Raw genomic sequence first — 21,775 nt, 5'->3', positions numbered from 1 at the left:
GATTTTCCTCCCTGTTGAAAGCCTTAATAGTGCTAATTGAGGCCATGAGCACAGGAAAATCACTAGGACTTCATCCAACACCTACATGCATTCTGCCCCACATTTCTAGTGCAGTTTCTAGCTGACTACACCTTGCGTACTGGCCTGTCTAATTTATTGTCAACTTGACAAGGATAGCTATTTGCAAAGAGGAGCCTCAACTGAGAATAATGTGTCCATCAGATCACTGTTAGGCCTGTAAGCAAGCCTAACAGAAATTTTGTTTGTTTGATTAATGGTTGACGAGGGAAAAACCAGCTCACAGAGTGGTACCTAAGACTGAGCTGAGCACGTCAGTAAGCAACACTCCTCCATGGCCTCTGCTTGAGTTCCTGCCTCGGGTTCCTGTCTTCGGGTCATGCTGACTTCCCCCGATGGAGTGTTCTAAGCTGAAATAAACACTTTTCTTCCCAGGTTGTTTTTGTTTGTGGTGCTTTATCATAGCAATAATAACCCTCACTAAGGCATTTATACCTAACTGCATTGGTAGGTCCCAGATCAGAGCTGACTTTTCCTTCTCTTTGAGTTAAATAGGAAAAGTGCCCTCAAGTGTTGCTAAAGGTCCAACTTGAGAAGAAAGATAGTACTTGGAAGGTCGGAGACTTTTATGTTCCCCTTTTGCAGGGGTCTTTTCACCTAGTTCGTAACTGTGTTAAACCTAAACACTGAATTCTTAACAAATGTAAGTGGGCATCATACCAAGAGCTGTGCTCCAGACTGAATAAAAATGAGATGCCAGCTGAGTGGCAGGGCCGTTCTCTCTGCCTGTGGACTGTGACAACAACGTGACAAGCCCCTTCACAGTCCTGCTGCCATGACTTTCCTACTGTATGGCTATACATTTAATTTTGAGCCAAAATAGATCATTCCTTGCATTGCTTTGGTCAATACTTTGTTGCAACAACAAGACAATTAACTAATATAGAGTGGAGAACTTTTGTCTTTTGACCAAATACATATTAGTGTCAAGAAAACTAGAAATACAAATAGGTAAACAAAACTTAGAAATCCCAAGACCTGGGATGGGGGTTTGGAAGTACAGCTTTGGGATGAATTTCCCTGGTTATTCCCATGAAGGCTCCTCCATGTGCATTTTTACCAAAGAGAGATTTCATTATATTTACTGTTTTGTTTTATTGTGAGAAATGGTCTGGTGGGGAGGAATTTTGTTTCAGAACATGGCTGTTCTGGCAAGAGATCACATCCAAAGACCTTCTAGGTCTGTGTGATTGGGCTGGAATACAAACATGCTTTTACTCGAGGAGACAGAGGCAAGCAGATCTGAGTTCAAGGCCAGCCCGGTATTGAACAAGTTTCGGGTAAAAGAAAGGCTTAGATCCAGGTGTGGTGGTACATGCCTTTAATCTCAAACAATGAAGGTAAACTTAGTTTGAAAGTGATGTCTAAATGAGTGGCAGAAAAGGTAACAAATCAGAGAAAGACTTGACAGAATGGGATACGCCCAACTCTCACGAGAAGAGAGAGGAAAAAGGGAAGCTATTTACGGGGCAATGCGGAGAGGAGAAGCAGTTTTACCGAGACAGTGATAGAGAATAGGGTTTCAGAGAGCGAAAACTCTGGTGAAGACCAAATGAGCCACTGAATGATTTTGAAGGAGCCAGGAGATTAGAGCAGAGTGCTTCAGTTAGTTGGAGGCCAAGCAGAGCAATTCAGAGGCCCAGAGAAAAGTCAGATTGAATAAGTTAGTTGGGAGAAGAGTGAGCCAGAAGAGTGAGCTGAGCTGCACCAGCCAGCCCAGAGCTCAGAAAGAACAAGAAAGGGTGAGCTTATTAAGCAGTAAGTCTAAGAGGGTGAAAAACATTCTAGGTTAGATTGTACCTCCTAGAAGCTTCTAGGACTCGGCTTACGTTAGCAGAAGGAGGCAATAAGCCTTCCAGACATCAAGTGGACCAGGAGAATCAAAGTTCCTTTTATAGACAGGTATATCCCAGACTGGACTCAAACTTGTTTTGTAGCCACAGATGAACTTGAACACCTGAACTTTCTGCATCTACGTCTCCAGTGCTGGCACTTCCGGAATTCCACATGTATGCCACCAAAACAGATAACATTTGGTACCCAGGGTTTTCTCCGTTCAACCAACTGAGCCACATCCCCAACTCCATTTCACTATTTTATAAATCGCCTTTGTTGTCCAGTAACAACAAGGAAAAAAAAACAACAGAAGTTTTTGCTTTTTAAATAACTCTTTTGCCTTGTTCAAAACACTTTCTGTACATGCTTGAGGACCCAAGTTTAGGTGCCCACAACCCACATACAGCTGTGTGCAGCAGTGTGTGTCTGTGATCTTGGCACTTCTACAGAGAGAAGGGCGGTTCTACAGAGAGATGGCTTCTAGGAGGATGCCTAGGAGCTCATGGGACAATTAGCTGGTGCACTCAGTGGCAAACCACAAGACCTAATGACGCAAACAAGTTAGGTGAGACCTGACCCAAAGGACTCCTGAATCTGTATCTACATGTGCCATGATATGTGCATATCCTCACACAGGTGAGTACACACATCACACACAACATGTTAAAAGGGGAACAAAATGTCTTTTTTTTTTTTTTTTTTGTCAACTTGACATAAGCTAGGGTTATCTTGGAAGAGGAACTTCAGTTGATAAAAGGTCTCTACTAGACTGGCTGTAGTTAAGTCCTGGTTAATGATTGGTGCAGGAGAGCTCAGCTCACTGAGGGGAGGGTGATGCCACCTCTGAACCAGGGATTCTGGGGTGTCTAAGGAAACAGGCTGATCAAGCCATGGACAGCAAGCATCCTTTCTTCATGGCCTCTGCTTCCCTTCCTGCCTCAGGCTCCTGTCCTGAGTCCTTGCCCCGACTTCCCTAAGAGGAAATAGACCCTTTTCTTCTCAAATTGGTTTCAGTCATGACCTTTAGCAGAGCAATAGAAAGCAAACTAGGATCTAAAAGAAGAGATTGATTAATTCTTAGAATCTGGAAACCAGATAAAAGCAAGACAAAAAAGAGAAACAAAAACTCTAAATTTCATCTTTCAGATTTGAGAAATATCTTTTAAATTTTACTTCCTTAAAAATATTGTTATGCAAAATATACTTTGAGATAAGGATAAGAAAGACCCTGATTCTGATTGTGAACATAAATCAGCAAGGTTTTCACAGACCTTGGAGTAAGTGCTTTAGTTCACAGCTAGAAGGAAAGGGCAGATGACAGCATGTGCTATTAAAAGGTATGTGAAAAATATTACTCTTCAGTATTGCACAAAATCAATTTTCATGGTATTAATTTCTGGAAATTACCAGGAAGACCAGCTTCAGGAGTGAATGAAAGCTTAAGGTCTAGTGGCATGCATCCACAATGTGAATGCTTTCTGCTCCTTGCCTCCGCTGTATAGTCTGGGACGCACTGACATTTGCCAGCTGGATGAATAATACGTGTTTGCATCATGACCTACTCTCTAGGATCAGTGGGCAGTACAGAAAATAACATGTTTCTGCTATGCCAATCTGTCCCTCTTTCTGCTCCACTAACGTTAACAGGCGTTAGGCTGTCCACAGCAGCCGAGCTCTCACTCACAGCACTGCCTTCTGAAGTGGAAATTTCTGGTTTTTTTGAAGACTAAATTTTGTCATGTGACATTTTGTCCAGGTTGGCTTGTGAGAAGGCACATGATATCTTGCTGTGAGCCCTCGGGTGTGAGGGGCGTGACTTTGGCCAGCTGAGACATCCATTGGTGGACTTTGAAAGGACGACATACATAGAGGCCCACACACAGGAGACATCACTTTTCGGATATACATCGCTGTGCTGATCTTCGTGCTTTGACACTTGGCTTAGCCAGAGAGCTTCTCCGAACAATCCAACTGAGGCTTTCGGCTTTCGCTACTTAGTACTGGTTTTTGGACTGGGCTGCTGGTATCCTGGCTATGTTCTGCCCAGTTCACAAACCCCAAAAGACCAGGAATAAACAGACTACGCTGTAAATACAAGAGGTTCTTTTTATTGTAAATTACAAGTTGCAGCTTGGGCCCACACACCCCCACTGCCAAAGCGATGGGAGCCTAGCGTGCTGTGCCCAGGTTAGTTGGGTGATTTAAAGATTCTGGTCCATTCCAGCATGCCCAAGGCAGGGGCAATTCCTGCCTGGCAAGCATCTATTGGTCAAAATGCTACATTTTGAACTGATTGGCTATAGGAAGGTCCCCAGACCATAATGACCTGGTGTCCCTCCCTAGGGGGATGGGCCAGTTTCTTAGCAACTGTTATCTCTAGTGGGTAGGAAAAGAATGCAGTAAGGCGGTCCTTCCCCTTGGGGAATTACTGGACTTCTCCACCCACGTACTTCAGGTCTTAATAATAGCTAATTTATCTTTTGGTCTCTCAGCTACTGAGTCTGGTAATCCCCTAATGACCCATTGACCCTGGTCAGCAGGAAGTAGATAAAAGAAGACTACAGCCATTTTCCCTACTAATCTCCTACCTAAGGTTATTGGGGAGGGCGAGGTTGGAAGGGAGGTAAAGGTGCTTAAGAACCCCAAATAAAGTAGGCTTGGTGGAAAATCTAAGCCCACAGCCTTCACTGCTTTCCAGGCTTTAGTGGTTCTAATCTGGCTAGCATGCAAACACTACTGTCCTCTGACTTCTGTTGAGGATGGCCCCTGGTATCTGGCAGTCAGGCCCTGGAGTGTTTATGCCTTGGGAACCTGTTCCTTTGGGTTGTATTGGTCTGATTGTCTTTCTGTGATCTGAATGTCTTAGTCTCCTGATCTCTTTTTTTGTGTACTTTTCCAGGTAAAGGAAGAGTGCTGACACTGTGACCTTGAAGTAATTCTTTCAATACCTCCCAGCCTCAGTTTCCTTATCTATAAAATGGATAACTTGGGCCAGGCATGGAGACACACACCTTTAATCCCAGTGCTTGGGAGACAGAGGCAGGTGGATCTCTGTAAGGGTGAGGCCAGCCTGACCTACAATGCTAATCTAGGATAGCCAAGGCTACACAGAGAAACCCTGTGTCAAAAAACAAAATAATAATAATAATAATAATAATAATAATAATAATATAAAAATGAATAAAATGGATAACTCAGAAGAGGTCTGTTTGTTCTAACCAACTCTGAACAACTGAGATGTCACTGCTTATTAAGTAACAGGAGATGCTGAACAATGAAATGGGTATGGGAAATTGCATCTTCCCTACTTCTGAAAGCTTTGACTTTGAATCAAGACTTCCTCATTCCAAGAATGTAGTGAAGCCACAGGGGGGTTCTTTGTTTCTAATAATGGCTGCCATCTGGAGAGTGCTTAAACTATGAAATGTGCTCTGTTTTAGATATCTCAGACTAGAGAGATGGCTCAACAGTTAAGAGCACTTACTGTCCTGACAGAGGGTTTGATTCCTAGCACCAATATCAGGTGGCTCACAACTGGCTGTAACTTCAGTTCCAGGAGATTGGATGCTCTCTGGCTTCCTTGGGCACGTGCACATGTGGTTCATACGTGATGAAGAGGCCACATACACACATATGCACTCAAGCATACACACATATGCACTCAAGCAAGCATAAATAACTAAAATAATAAAAATATGTGATTATTTCAAGCAATCATTCAAAGCAAGTAGAAGTTCTATTTTTATCCCCATTTTACAGATGAAGAGAGTAAAGCATAGGATAATTCAAAATTACAAGGTAGGGGCTGGGGAGACATGGCTCAGTCAGTAAGTGCTTGCTATGCATAGCCTGAGGGTCTGGGTTCATATCCCTAAAGACCATATAAAACGTGTCAGGGAGCCGGGCACTGAGGCACATGCCTGTAATCCCAGCACTCTGGGAGGCAGAGGCAGGCAGATCTCTGTGAGTTCAAGGTCACCCTGGTCTACAAATCGAGTCCAGGACAGCGAAGGCTACACAGAGAAACCCTGTCCCATAAAACAAGCAAAACAAAACAAACAAATAAAAAAGTGTGGGGATCCATTTTATTCCTGTCTCTCCAGACTTTTCATCCTACTGCAGTCCCTCCTCCTGTCCTACCCTCACTCTCTGGGGACTCTACCTCTTGGTGCAGACCCCCTGTCCCCCTAGTTCTTTCTCACTGACTCTCTCAGCCTTTCATACTAGCATATCTTCATTGCTTTGTGTCATCCAAAACCCTTAGAAGCACAGAGACCCCAAAGCCACCACACTTTCATAAAATCCATATGAAATCCATATACCTAAATTGGAGCCCAAAACACAAAAATGAACAGTCAAGACAATATCTCCTCTCCAGAAATAATCAATCCTATTGCAATAAGCTCTGAAAAATGCAGCTCAGCTGACAAGGGCTTTAAAAGACTAATTATTGGTACACTAGGTCTTCAATACCAAAAAGAAGAAATGGATAACTCAGTCAAAAAATGTTAAATCCAAAAAGATTCAGGTATAAAACATCCAGGAAATCTGGGACCCTATGAAAACACAAATCTATGAATAATAAGAATAGAGGCAGGGTTCTGGAGAGATGGCTCAGTGGTTAAGAGCATTGTCTGCTCTTATCAAAGGTCCTGAGTTCAATTCCCAGCAACTACATAGTGCTTACAATTCTCTATAATGAGATATGCTGCCTTCTTCTGGTGTGTGGGCATACGTGCAGGCAGAGCACTGTATAAATAATAAATCTAAAAAAAAAAAAAGAATAGAGGCAGGAGAAAAAGCACAGAAAGGCACAGAAAACAAACAAAACAGTAGAAAGAAACAAAACAGTAAAAGAAAATTTTCCCAATCCAAAGAAAGAGATGCAGTGTGGGACAAGAGATGCTACACGAAGCACACAAAACATCAAACAGGCAAAACCAGAAAAGAAAGTTCCCATAATATCTCACAACCAAAGCACTAAACATACAGAACAAAGAAAGGATATTGAAAGCTACAAAGGAAAAAGACCAAGTCACAGAGAAAGGCAGACCCGGTAGAATAGCACCTGACTATCCAATGGAGACTCTGAAAACCAGGAGGGCCTGAACAGATTTTCTCCAAACTCCGAGAGGCCACGGGTGCCAGCCCAGACTACAATGCGTAGCAAAATTATCACTAACAATTGACACAGAAAGAAAAACACAATAAAACCAATTTAAGCAAATTCCATCTACCAATCCAGATCTACAGATGGCACTACAAGGATAATTTCTGTTTTCAGAAGTTAACTACATCCAAGAAGACACAAGGAATAGATAATTCCATAACCAAAAATCAAAAAGCAGGGGTAGGACAAATCCCTACATCATAACAAATAAATCTTCTCATTGATAAATAAACACTTCTCATTGATAACTCTGAATACCAACGGTCTCAATATCCCAATAAAGACACACAGCAACATCTTGGATTAGAAAACAAAATCCATTTTTGAAGGGATAGTCTAGTCACCTGTGCTAGCTTTCAAATAAATGATACAGAGACTTATTAGTAAGCTTTAAGTTCAATAACTGGGCAGATATGATCTATCTTAACTTGTTATGCTAGTCTGGCTATTTCCCAGCCATATGCCCCACGTTACTTGCCATATTGGTCCTGTCTAGGCTGTTTCTGCTCCATCAGGCCACATCCTTTCTCTATATCTTCTTTCTCCCTCACCTTGTGGTCCCTACCAGAAGCCCTAAGACCGGGAATGGAAGTCCCTCCTGTTCTCTCTTGCCCAGCTATTGGCTGTTTAGCTTCTTTATTAACCAATCAGAGTTATTTGGGGAGCAAAATTTACACAACATTTACCAATGTACGTGACAATGCCCTTTTCTGGACTGCAACCAGATCTCGGAGCCCAGAGTTCAGCATCTCGATATACAGAGCACCAGACCAACCCCAACATTATCTTTTTTATGCATTAAAGGAAATTACCACACCATCAAGACAGACAGTACCTGAGGGTGAAAGGGTAGAAAAGGGAATACCAAGCAAACAGACCCAAGAAGCAAGCTGGTGTCCATTTTAATATCTGACAAAGTATACTTCAAACCAAAACTAATTTGAAGATAAAGGAAAGGACACTATATACTCATTAAAGAAAAAAAATCCAGGAGGATATTGTGATTCCAAACATTTATGCACCAAATACAAGGGCACCCAGGTTTTCTTTTTAAAATGTAGAACAGCTAAAACCACATAGTAACACTCACATAGTGATAGTGGGTAACTTCAACACCTCATGTTTGCCAATAAACAGGTCATCCAGACAAAAACTAAACAGAGAAACACTGGAATTAAATAATGGCATAAATCAAATAGACCTAGCAGACATCTATAGTACATTCTACCCAAACTCTAAAGAATATATCTTAGCAGCTCATGAAATTTCTCCAAAACTGGCTACATCCTAGGACACAAAGCAAGTCTCAACAGATGTAAAGTATTTGAAATAACACTCTACATTCTATCTGACCACTACTGGTTGATAAAGCTGGATATAACAACAGCAAAAACAACAGAAAGATTTTTTTGTTTCATCTTTAATTTTTTATTTAGTTTTTATTATTATTATTTTGTTTATTTACTTTACATTCAGATCACAGCTTCCCCTCCCTTTTCTCCTTCCAGTCCCTCTGTCCCCCATTCCCTCTTCCCTCCTCCCCCTCCCTTTCTTCTCTGAGATGGGAGGCCTCCCATGGGTATCAACCCACCTTGGCTTATTGAGTTGGAATAGGACTAGGCACATCATCTCCTATTGAGGCTAGACAAGGCAGCCCAGTCAGGGGAAAGGGATCCAGAGGTAGGCAACAGAGTCAGAGACAGCCCCTGCTCCTGACGTTAGGGGTCTCATGAGAAGACCAAGCTGCACTTCTGTTACATATGTGTAGGGGTTTGGTAGTATCCCAAGCAAGCTTTCTAGTTGGGATTTGGTCTCTGTGAGCCCCTATGGGTCCAGGTTAGTTGATTCTGTAGGTTTCTTGTGGTGTCCTTGACCTCTCTGGCTCCTTCAATCCTTCCTACCTCTCTTCTATGAGATTTCCCAAGCTCCACTTAATGTTTGGCTGTGGGTCTCTGCATCTCTTCATCTCCTGGGTGAAGCCTCTCAGAAGATAGTTATGCTAGGTTCCTGTCTGCACATATAGAAGAATATTAATTCTGCCTAACTGTCAGGGGTAGGTTGCTCTCCTGGCAAGAGTCTCAAATTGGGCAAGACATTGGTTGGCCTTCCCCTCAATTTCTGCTCCATCTTTATCCCTGTACATCTTGTAGGCAGGGCAAATTGTGGGTTGAAGGTTTTGTGGATGGGTTGGTGTCACCATTCCTCCATTGGAGGTCTTGCCTGGTAACAGGTGGTGGCTATTTCAGGTTCCATATCTCATGCTGCTAGGAGTGTTAGCTACAATCACCCAAATTATTGATTCCTGGGGATTTCCCTTGTCCTAGTTCTCTAGCTCAGTCTCATGGACGCTCCACCCCCAGGGGATTCCAGTTCTTCCTAGTTCTCTCTTCCTCTGTCTTCCCATGCTTAATCCCTCTTGATCCTCCCCCGCCTCCCCCCCCTCACCCTGCTCCTACCCTTCCTTTCCCTCCTCATGACTATTTTACTTCCCCTTCTGAGTGAGATTCAAACATTCTCCTTTGAGCCCTCCTTGTCAATTGTAGCATGGTTAACCTGTACCTTGTGGCTAAGGTCCGCTTATAAGTGAGTCTTTACTGGGTCTGGGTTATCTCACTCAAGATGATCTCTTCTAGTTCCATCCATTTGCCTACAAAATGCATGATGTTCTTGTTTGTAATAGCTGAGTAGTATTCCATTGTGTAAATGTACCACAAGTTCTGTATCCATTCTTCGGTTGAGGGACATCTAGGTTGTTTCCAGTTTCTGGCTATTATGAATAAAGCTGCTATTAACATGGTTGAACAAATATCCTTGTATGGTGGAGCATCTTTTGGGTATATGCTCAGGAGTGGTATAGCTGGGTCTTGAGATAGAACTATTCTCAATTTTATGAGAAATTGCCAACTTGATTTCCAAAGTGATTGTATGAGTTTTCACTCCCACCAGCAATGGAGGAGTGTTCCCCTTGCTCCATAGCCTCACTAGCATGTTTTTAATTTTTTGACTGTTGGCCATTCTGAGGGGTGTAAGATGGAATCTCAGAGTCCTTTTGATTTGCATTTCCCTGATGACTGAGGACACTGGACATTTCTTTAAGGGCTTCTCGACCATTAGAGATCCCTCTCTTGAGAATTCCCTGGTTAGCTCCACCCCATTCCCTACCCCCTTTGGTTGTTTGAGACAGGGTCTCTCTGTGTAGCTTTGGCTGTCCTGGACTCACTTTGTAGACCAGGCTGGCCTCAAACTCACAGAGATCTGCTGCCTCTGCCTCCCAGAGTGCTGGGATTACAGGCATGCGCCAACGCACCTGGCTTGTACCTCATTTTTTTAATTGGGTTATTTGGTTTGTTGGTGTTTAATTTCTTGAGTTCTTTATAGATTTTAGATATTAGCCCTCTGATGGATGTAGGGTTGGTGAAGATTTTCCCCATTCTGTAGGCTGCCATTTTGTCCTATTGATGGTGTCCTTTGCCTTACAGAGCTTTTCAGTTTCATGAGGTTCTATGTATTAATTATTAATCTCAGGGCCTGAGCTGTTGGTGTTCTGTTCAGGAAGTTGTCTCCTGTCCCAATGAGTTCAAGGCTCTTCCCCACTTTCTTTTCTATTAGATTTAATATATCCGGATTTATGTTGAGGTCTTTGATTCACTTGGACTTGAGCTTTGGTGCAGGGTGATAAATATTTGAATACTTCTAGATGTAGACATCCAGTTAGACCAGTGCCGTTTATTGAAAATGCTGTCTTTTTCCCATCGTATGGTTTTGGCTTCTTTGTCAGAAATCAAGTGTCCGTAGGTCTATGGGTTTATTTTTGGCTCTTTGATTCTATTCTGTTGATCAACCTGTTTGTTTTTATGTCAATACCAATAAGTTTTTATTACTATTGTTCTGTAGTACAGCTTGAGATCAGGGATGGAGATACCTCCAGAAGTTCTTTTATGTTGAATGGTGGTTTTAGCTATCCTGGATTTTAAATTTTTTCATATGAAGTTAAAAATTGTTTTTGCAAGGTCTATAAAGAATTGTGTTCAAATTTTTATGGGAATTGCATTGAATCTCTAGATTGTAATGGATGGCCATTTTTACTATGTTAATCCTACCAACCCATGAGCATGGAAGATCGTTCCATCTTCTGATATCTTCAGTTTCTTTCTTTAGAGACTTGAAGTTCTTGTCATACAGTTCTTTCATGTGCTTGGTTAGAGTTATGCTAAGATATTTTATATTATTTGTGGCTATTGTGAAGGGTGTTGTTTCCCTAATTTTTTGTATAAAGGAGGGCTACTTTTTTTTTTTCCAGTTAACTTTGTATCCACCACTTTGCTGAGGGTGGTTTATCAGATGCAGGAATTCTCTGGTAGAATTTTCAGATCACTTATGTATACTATCATATCATCTGTGAATAGTGCTTTCTTTCTAATGTGTATCCCCTTCATCTCTTTTAGTTGTCTTATTCCTTGTAGCTCTATTTTTAAAAAATATTATATTTACATTTCTTCATCCTCTTTCTCCTTCCTCCACCCCAATTCCTTCCAAGACTCCAACACCAGGTAGGAGAGAAAGAAGGTTAGGGGGGGGAGAGGAGGCACAGCTCTCTTTGCATACATCCTGCTGTTTAGGGACATAGTTCTTTGGGGCAAGTCCAATCTTCCTTTCAGGTTCTTTTCATCAAACTGCATCAACAGCAACCAGGAGCTGCAGGGGGAGCACCAGCAGACTTCTTTCTTGGAGCCCCTTTCTCTCTCCAGGCTCTGGCATTTATTCCCTCCCCAGAGTCCTCAGAGTTAAACTATCTGCAGCTGGCAAAGAGCCCCTCACAGAGCCCACAGGAGGCAAATAGTCTGCTGCTGTGGACAGTCTGAATCAGTCCCACATCCCACACCTGGGATTAAAACAACAGCATGTTTACATAACATAATTGAGTTCTTAAAACTTGCCACTACAATTGCTCTGGCTAGAACTTCAAGTACTATATTGAATAGCTATGGAGAGAGTCGGCAGCCTTGTCTTTTCCCTGATTTCATTTAATTTGATGTCGGCTATTGCCTTGCTGTATATTGCCTTTATTGTGCTTAGGTATGTGCCTTGTATCTCTGATCTTGTATCTCCAAGACTTTTAACAGGAAACAGTGTTAGATTTTGTCAAAGGCTTTTCAGCATCTAATGAGATGATTTTTTTTCTTTTAATTTGTTTATATGGTGGATTACATTGATATATTTTCGTATGGTGAATCATCCTTGCATCCCTGGGATGAAGCCTACTTTGATCATGATGGATTGTTTTTGATGTGTTCTTGGATTCAGTTTATGAATATTTTATTGAATAGTTTTGCATCAATGGTCATAAGGGAAATTAGTTTGAAATTCCCTTTTTTGTTGAATCTTTTGTGTGGTTTAGGTATCAGGGTGACTGTGACCTCATAGAATGAGTTTGGCAATGTTCCTTCTGTTTCTATTTTGTGGAATAGTTTGAGGAATATTGGTATTAGTTCTTCTTTGAAAGTCTGGTAGAATTCTGTGCTAAAACCATCTGGCCCTGGCCTTTTTGCTTGGGAGGTTTTTAATAACTTCTTCTATTTCCTTAGGTACTCTATGTCTATTGCAGTTGTTTACCTGGTCTTGATTTACCTTTGGTAAGTGGTATCCAGCAAGAAAACCATGCATTTCATTTAGATTTTGTGGAGTAGAGATTTTTGAAGTAAGATCTGATTCTTTGGATTTCCTCAATGTCTGTTGTTATGTCCCCCTTTTTATTTTTGATTTTGTTAGTTTAGATACTCTCTCTCTCTCTCTCTCTGCCTTTCAGTTAGTTCGGCTAAGGGTTTGTCTACCTGCTGATTTTCTCAAAGAACTGGCACTTGGTTTTGTTGATTCTTTGTATTTTTCACTTTGTTTCTAATTCTTTGATTTCAGCCCTGAGTTTGATTATTTCCTGCCATCTACTCCTCTCGGGTGTGTTTGCTTCTTTTTGTTCTAGAGCTTTCAGGTGTGCTGTTAAGTCACTAGCGTGAGCTCTTTCCAATTTCCTTATGAAGGCACTTAGCACTATAAACTTTCCACTTAGCACTGCTTTTATGATGTCCTGTAAATTTGAATATGAAATGACTAGGCATTCATTTTCACTGAATTCTAAAAAGTTTTTATTTTTTTTTTATTTTTTCTTTCTTTTTCTTTTCACTTTGTTTCGTTTTGTTTTGTTTTGTTTTGTTTTGTTTTTCGAGACAAGGTTTCTTTGTGCAACCCTTGGCTGTCATGGACTAGCATTGTAGACCAGGCTGGCCTCAAACTCACAGTCTCTGTCTCCTAAGTGCTGGGATTAAAGTTGTGCAAGGCCACACCCAGCGCTTTAAATTTCTTTATTTCTCCCCTGACTCAGTGGTCATTGAGTAGAGAGTTGTTCAGTTTCCATGCGTTTATAGGCTTTCTGTTTCTGTTGTTCAATCCAGTTTTAACCCGTGCTGGTCTGATAAGATACAAGGGGATATTTTAATTTTCTTGTATCTGCTGAGGCTTGCTTTGTGACCAAGTATATGGCTAATTTTGTAAAAGGTTATGTGAGATGCTGAGAAGGAGGTATATTCTTTTGTGTTTAGGTAAAATGTTGTGTAGATATCATTTAGGTCCAATTGATTCACTATTTTTGCCAGTTTTATTATTTCTCTTTTTAGTTTCTGTTTTGTTGAGCTGTCCATTGTCAACAATAAGAGTGGGTGTTGACTCTCCCACTAATGATGTGTGGGGCTCCATGTAGGATTTAAGCTTTAGTAATGGTTCTTTTGTTTGTTTGGTTTTTTCTTAATTTTTATTAATTATAGTTTATTCACTTTGTATCCCCCTGTATCTCCCTTTCTCCTCCCTCCCAATCCTACCATCTCTCTTCCCCACCTGTGTCCCTCTCCCAGTCCATTGAAAAGGGAGGCCCTCCTCCCCTTCTCTCTGATCCTAGTCTATCAGGTCTCATCAGTAGTGGCTACCTTGTCTTCTTCTGTGGCCTGGTAAGGCTGCTCTCCCCTCGAGGGGAGGTGCTCAAAGAGCAGGCCAATCAGTTCATGTCAGAGACAGTCCCTGTCCCCATTACTATGGAACCCACTTGGACACTGAACTGCCATAGGCTACCTGTGTGCAGGGGTTCAGGCCATCTCCATGAGTGGTCCTTGGCTGGAGTATCCGTTTCAGAAAAGATCCCTGTGCCCAGACTTTTAGGATCTGTCACTGTCCTTTTGGAGCTCCTGTCCTCTGCAGGTCCACTCTGGAAATCAATCTGGCAGTTTCTCAGACAGTTAGGAATAGCACTTCCTCAAGATCCAGGTATACCACTCCTAGCCATATATCCAAAAGACACTCAAGTATACAACAAGGACATCTGCTTAACCATGTTTGTAGCAGCTTTATTTGCAATAGCCAGAAGTTGGAAACAGCCCAGATGCCCCTCGGTTGTGGAATGAATACAGGAATTGTGGTACATCTACACAATGGAATATTACTCAGCGATAAAAAACAAGGAGATCATGAAGTTTGTTTGGTTTTTGAGACAGGTTTTCTCTGTGTAGCCTTGGCTGTCCTGGACTCGCTTTGTAGACCAGGCTGACCTCAAATTCACAGAGATCAGCCTGCCTCTGATTCCCAAGTGCTGGGATTAAAGCATGTACAACCATGCCTGGCTGGTAATGTTTCTTTTATGAATGGGTGCCCCTGCATGTAGGGCATATGTATTCAGAACTAAGACATCATCTTGGTGGATTTTTCCTTTGATGAGTATGAGGTGTCCTTTACTGTGTCTTTTGATTAATTTTAGTTGAAAGTCTATTTATTAGATATTAGAATGACTATTACAGCTTGCTTCTTGAGTCCATTTGTTTGGAAAACCTTTCCCAGCCTTTTACTCTGAGGTAATGTTTTTCTTTGTTGCTGAGGTATATTTCTTGTATGCAGCAGAATGATGGATCCTGTTTTTGCACGCACTCTGTTAGCCTGTGTCTTTTTACTGGGGAATTGAATGCATTGATGTTGAAAATTATTAATGATCAATGATTATTAATTCCTGTTATTTTGATTTTAGTAGTAGTTCTCTTTCTCTCTCTCTCTTTCTCTCTTTATCTCTCCCTCTCTGTGTGTAAAAAACAGAAAGCTTAAAACTAAGGAAATCTGAACAAATCAGCAGTGAATGAAAAGTGGATCAAGACAAAAATCAAAAAGGAAATTAAATATTGTTTTGATCTGAAGGCACCATGAGTGCAGTGTTCACTAAGTTTGGATATAAAAAAAATATATCAGTAATTTACCAACACACTTGAGATCTCGAGAACATGAAGAAATAATGCCCAAGAAAAGGAAGAAATGGTAAGAAATAATCAAACTGGAGCTGAAATCAATGAAATAGAAACAGGCAAACAAACAGAACGTACAAAGAATCAAGGAAAGGAAGACCTGCTCCTTTGAGAAAGTCAACTAAAGTGATAAAGTCTTAGCCAAATTAACAAAAGACCAGAAAGAGAAGAACCAAATTAGAGATGAAAAGAGGGTTGTGTTGGAGTGCATTCTGTGAAGGTTTGTCTCTGGATATTTAACTACTGCTAAGCTGGCAGACAGCTGAGTGCTGTACTACCAGCCACATCTTGGAATTGTTGTTTCTAAGGCCAATTTCCAGCCTCATACTTTGTAAACGTTTGTTCTTCCTCGCTTGCCTATTTGATGTAATAAACATCTGAGCCAATATCTGCGCAGAAAATAAAGGGCAGAATTTCAGGGAGGGGGACTTTGGGAGGAAGAAAGCGAAGGCAGGAGACTTGCTTGTGGGACATGGAGTTACACTGTTAAGAACAGCGGCAGAGAGATACAGAACTAGCCACATGGCGGGCCGAGGGATAAGTTGGGATAAGTTAGATGAATTAACTGAGAGTCTACCCAGAAAAAGGCCTAAGAAGCTCAGCTATAGAAACATTACCACAGACACCAAGGAGATGCACAGGAAAATTATAGACCAATATTCCTTATGAACAGAGATGCAAAAGTTCTCAAATTATTTGCAAACCAAATCCAAGAACACAGCAAAAGATTATCCACCACAATAAAGTTGGAGTCATCCCAGAGATGCAGGGATGGCTCAACCTAAATCAATAAACAGAATCCACCACATAAACAGACTGAAAGACAAAAACCACATGATCATCTATCTCATTTTCTTTTAATTCCCCCCCCCCCATAGGGTTTTTCTGTGTAGCCTTGGCTGTCCTGGACTCTCACTGTAGACCAGGCTGGCCTCAAACTCACAGAGATCCACCTGCCTCTGCCTTCCTGAGTTCTGGGATCACAGACGTGCGCCACCATGCCTCATCTATCTCATTAGATGCAGAAAAGGCCTTTGACAAAACCCAGCTTCTCTTCAGGATGAAAGTACAAGAACATACCTCAATACAATAAAGATGAACTCCAGCAAGCTCACAGACAATATTACTTAAAAGGAGAGAAATTTAAAGTATTTCCACTAATATCAGGGACGAGGATGTCCATCCCCCCACACCTGTTCAATACAGCACACCTGAAGGCTCAGACACAGCAATAAGACAACTGAGGGAGAGCAAAGAAGTCAGAGTAGCTTTGTCTACAGATGATACGAGTTTATGCATAAAAGTTCCTCAAGACTCCACCAAGAAACTTCTATAGCTGATAAGCACTTTCAGCAAAGTAGCAGGATAAAATAGTAATGCACAGCCAGCTGGTAGTGGCACACACCTTTAATCCCAGCACTTGGCAGGCAGAGGCAGATCTTTGTTTGAAGCCAGCTTGGTCCACAGAACAAGTTCCAGAACAGTCAAGACTACACATAGAAACACTGTCTCAAAAAAAAAAAAAAAAAAAAAAAAATAGAAAAAAGAAAAAAAAAAAACAACAAAAAACCTCCTATATACAAATGACAAACTGACAGAAAGAAATCAGGGAAACAGTATCTTTTATAATAGCCTCAAAAATAGATAGATAGATGTTGGATGGACAGATAGATAGATAGATAGATAGATAAAAGAATAATCTTGATATAACTCAAACAAATGAAAGACTTAAATAATAAAACCTTAAAATATTGAAGAGAGAAATTGAGAAAAATAATAGAAGATTTAAAGATCTTACATTCCCATGGATCAGTTTACTTAATATTGTGAAAGTGGCCACACAACCCAAAGCAATCTACAGACTCAGTGCAATCACCATCAAAGTTCTATCACAATTCTGCACAGAAGTTGGAAAAAAAAAATCTTCACCTTCATATGGAAACATCTACAAACACGTACACAAAAGAAAAAAAGAAAGAAAAACAAGAGTAGCTAACACAATTCTGAATAGTAAAAGAACTTCTGGGGTAGAGGTATCACCATCCCAGATTCCAAGTTATATTACAGGTCTATGGTAACAAAAGCAACATGGTTCTGGCATAAAAACAGACACTGATCAGTAGAATTGAATTGAGAACCCATACTGAAGTTCATAAACCTATGGACTCCTGATGTTCAATACCGATGCCAAAATTGCATATCAGAGAAAAGACAGCACCTTCCAAAATGCTGCTGGTCAAACTGGGTGGCCACATATAGAGGTGCGCACAGAGACCCACATTTCTCACCCTGGTCAGTACTTAACTCTAAATGGATCAAGGACCTCCACATAAGACCAGATACCCTAAATCTGATAGAAGAGAAAATGGGGAATTGAATTGAACTCACTGACATCGAAAAGGACTTTCTGAACAGCACAGCAATAGCACAGGCACTACGACAATCAGTTAATAAATGAGATCCTATGAAGCCAGAAACTTCTGTATGCAAAGGACACCATCACTCAAGTAAAGCAGCAAGTTACAAAATGAAAAAATGATCTTTACCCATCTGATGGAGAGTTAATATCTAAAATATATAAAGAACTAAAAAAAAAAATCAAGAAAATCCAATTTAAAAATAGGATACAACACTAAGCAGATAGTTCTCAAAAGATGAAGCACAAATGGCAGAGAAACATGGAAAGAAACATTCAACATCTTTTGCCATCATGGAAATGCAAATTAAAACTACTCTAAGATTTCTTTTCATCTGCCACCAATCAGAATCGCCAAGATCAATAAAAATAAAAACTCATGCTAAAGAGGATGTAGCGTAAGCAGAGCACTCATCCATTGCTGGGGAGGTGCAAACTTCTAACAGCCACTCTGGAAATCAGTGTGGCATTCCTCAGGAAGCTGGGAGTCCTGGGCATAGAACCAAAGGACTCTACATCTTACTGCGAGGACACTTGCTCAACCATGTTCATTGCTGCACTACTCATGATAGCCAGGAATTGGAAACCAGGAGACAAACATGATGTGTCGTCTCTTATTCTGGTTGTTGGCTTTTAAGCTTGTGATTTGTATGCTACCATGCAAATAACCACAAAGATTAGGTATCTAGTAAGGCGCCCAAGGGAAGGGTAACAGAATACAGTGTTCTGGATAGACAAACGGGGAACTAGAATGGGAGCATTAAATAGGAAGGGGGTGGGAGAAAAGAGTAGGAGGGGGGATATGGATAGGGACAACTAACACTAAAGACCATTTGAAAACTCATCTGGAACCCTATTGTTGTAGACGCGTCCTCTAATAGTACATATATAAAAGGAATCTAAATGGAGCACCGAATAATAGAGGAGACACATCCTGAACCACCAAGTGAAACCTGCAGGACTAGAAATGAGTTACATCTTGTTGAGTCACTTGCCAAAGGGCCCCGTGGAAACTCGGAAGCATCCCAGGCTACTGACAAAGCTATGGATGACTTTCCACCATCTGACGGGGATACCCTACTGCTGAAAACAACACTTAACTTATTTCCTTCAATGGAGAAGGTGCCTTGCTAGAAGCTTCATCTCACTGACTAGTGGTAACGGTATCAGAAAGCGCTCTGCATGTTACCCGAGGAGAAATGTAATCTTCAATATCACCCAGCTACAACTTACAACTTACCCTGCAACGTCCGACAGTGACCAGCTGGTAAGGTGAACTGGTGCAATCACGGCACAGATGTTATCTATACCATCAACCACTTTCTCCTTGAATTTAAGAGCCACTCCATGAAATGAAGCCCATACCTGAGGCTGCCAAATGGGTAGGAACTAGAGACTGGCGAGGCCATGAGTCTAGAGGGAAATCTACTGCTATTATTCTGCTAAATGAACATAACTTTAAAATGACTCCTAATGACATAGTGCTATACCCATAGATCAATGCATCACTCAACCCACATCAAAGAAAGCTTCTTGCAGTAGATGGTAATTAACATAAACCCCACAACTGGACAATGTGAAGACAATGAAATAAAGCACTCAGTCCCGAATGGGATGTTTTCATCAAACCCCCTCCCTTAAGGGAAGATGAGGAAAAGAAGATGGAAAGATTGTAAGAACCAGAGGAGGTAGATGACTCCAAGGAAATGGTGTCTTTTGGACACAAGACTGATGTGCATATTAACTCACAGAAACTGTAGAAGCATGTATTAGACCTGCACAGAGTCAAACCTTCCAGGGTCCCTACATCGAGAGAATGTGGTGGTTTAAAATAGGTCTAGTCCCCATAGACTCATGTGTTTGAATGCTTGGCCATAGGGAGAGGCACTATTAGGAGGAGGTGTGGCCTTGTTAAAGGAAGTGTGTCACTGTGGAATAGTGTCTTTGAGGTCTTAAATGCTCAAGCTATGCCCCATGTGAAACACCTCCAGTCTCCTCCTTGCTGCCTGCAGATCAAGATGTACAACTCTCAGCTTCTCCAGCACCATGTCTGCCTGGATGCTGTCATGCTTCCTACCATGATGATAATGGACTAAACCTTGAAAACTGTCAGCCAGTCCCAATTAAACGTCTTCCTTTGTGAAAATTGCCTTACTTATGATGGTATCCCCTTCACAGCAAAAAAAAAAAAAAAAAAAAAAAACCCTCACTAAGACAGAAGTGGGCTCAGAGTCCTTGATATCCATGGCACAGAGAAAAAGCATCTTTTCCAATGGAGTCTCACTGGACATATTAACCACACTTTGGGGCAGGTCCCATGCCAATACAAAAAGAACTCATTGGTCTTTCTGTGACCCTTTTGTTTCGGTTTGCTTTGTTTTGTTTTTGGTTTTTTTTTTTTTTAAATCTTGTTAGTCTTTTGCTGTTTTAATCTTTGTTCTTTTGCTTTTGGGGGGGTATTGTTTGTTTTTTGTTTTTTTGTTTTTTTTGTTTTTCTTTTGAAAGAAAAAAACATGAATTTAGGAGGGTAGAGATCAGGAGAGAATCTTGGAGAAATTGGGGAAAAGGAAAACATGGTCAAAAAATTTTGTATGCATTTTTTTTTTTTCAAAAATAAAAAGTGAGAGGTAGCGCATCTGTAATTCAAGCACTGGATAGGCACAGACAGATTCCTGAATCTCACTGGCTGGCTAGCCTAACCAAATTGGTGGTCTCCAGGTTTTGTGAAAAACCCTGTTTCAAAAAAATAGAGAGTAATTGAGGACTATGTCCAGTGTCAACTTTTCCCTTTCTACATACACATGTTCAAACACACACACACACAAAGATTGCACTGCTAATAAAAATGGTAAAGCTACAATTTTAGTTCAACTCTTTCAGAGAAGGGGCCATGTCAAGAAAGCACATGCTTGTGTATATTTGTGGAGCATGTGCTGTCCAGTAAGCAGAAGACAGTTTGTCCTAAGTCGTATGGTCCTGTGATAATAGCACAGAGTTAAAATTGGCAATTCCAGCTCCAGCTTCTGGACCTCAGGTAAGAACAATCAGCAGGCTAAGCATCAATTAGAACAAACATCGCACCCCAAAGCCCACTTTAGCAGGTTTTATAATCTCTCTCCCCCTCTGTTTCTGTCTCCTCCTTCCTCTCTCTCCCTGCGTAAATGGTTTGTTTGTAGAACAAGGTGCTGTCTCTTCTCACGACTCCACATACTCTCCTCCTAATACATTGTCCTAGCGTTTTTAATATACCTTTACAACACCCAAGTTCACTTTTGCATATCACCATGGCACTTTGGTAGAAGAGTGAGTACTTTAGAGCGGCTTTGGGAGCTTCTCATGGTGAACTGTAATCTTGACATTCAAGAAAAAGAGGCCCCGGTTACACAAAGTTTAAGGCCAGCCAGCTTGAGATGCGCAGCAAGTCCCAGGCCAGCCAGAGCCAGATGAACAAACAAACAAACAAATGACCTCTGGAGGTATGCATGTGCGTACTGGTACACACAAACACACACCACAAAACCATTTAAAAAGTGAGACAAGGGGCTGGAGAGATGGCGCAGTGGGTGGATAAAAGCACCGGCTGCTCTTCCAGAGGACCCAGGTTAGATTTTCAGCACCCACAAGGCTGCTCTTAACCATTTGGAACTCCAGTTCCAGGGGATCCCAAACTCTGTCCTGGTGTCTGAGAGCACCAGGCATACAGTGTGCACAGACACACGTGCAGGAAAAACACCCAAACACATAAAATAAATAATTTATTCCCTTAGTTTCTTTAGTCCTCCCACATCCTAACAGGCCACCTCCATGTAAGTACCATAAGCACATGCGACAAAACAAAGGTCCAAGAATAGCCTGTGATCCGTCACCAAAGAACAGAGAAATGCGGCCCAATAGCAGAAAGCAGTGCAGCAGTCTCTGCCCTGGGCTAAACAGAAACTGGTCGGTACC

The sequence above is a fragment of the Meriones unguiculatus genome, chromosome 5 (genome assembly GCF_030254825.1).
Source record: "Meriones unguiculatus strain TT.TT164.6M chromosome 5, Bangor_MerUng_6.1, whole genome shotgun sequence".
Lineage (NCBI taxonomy): Eukaryota > Metazoa > Chordata > Mammalia > Rodentia > Muridae > Meriones > Meriones unguiculatus.
Note: the sequence above shows the minus strand (reverse complement) of the source record.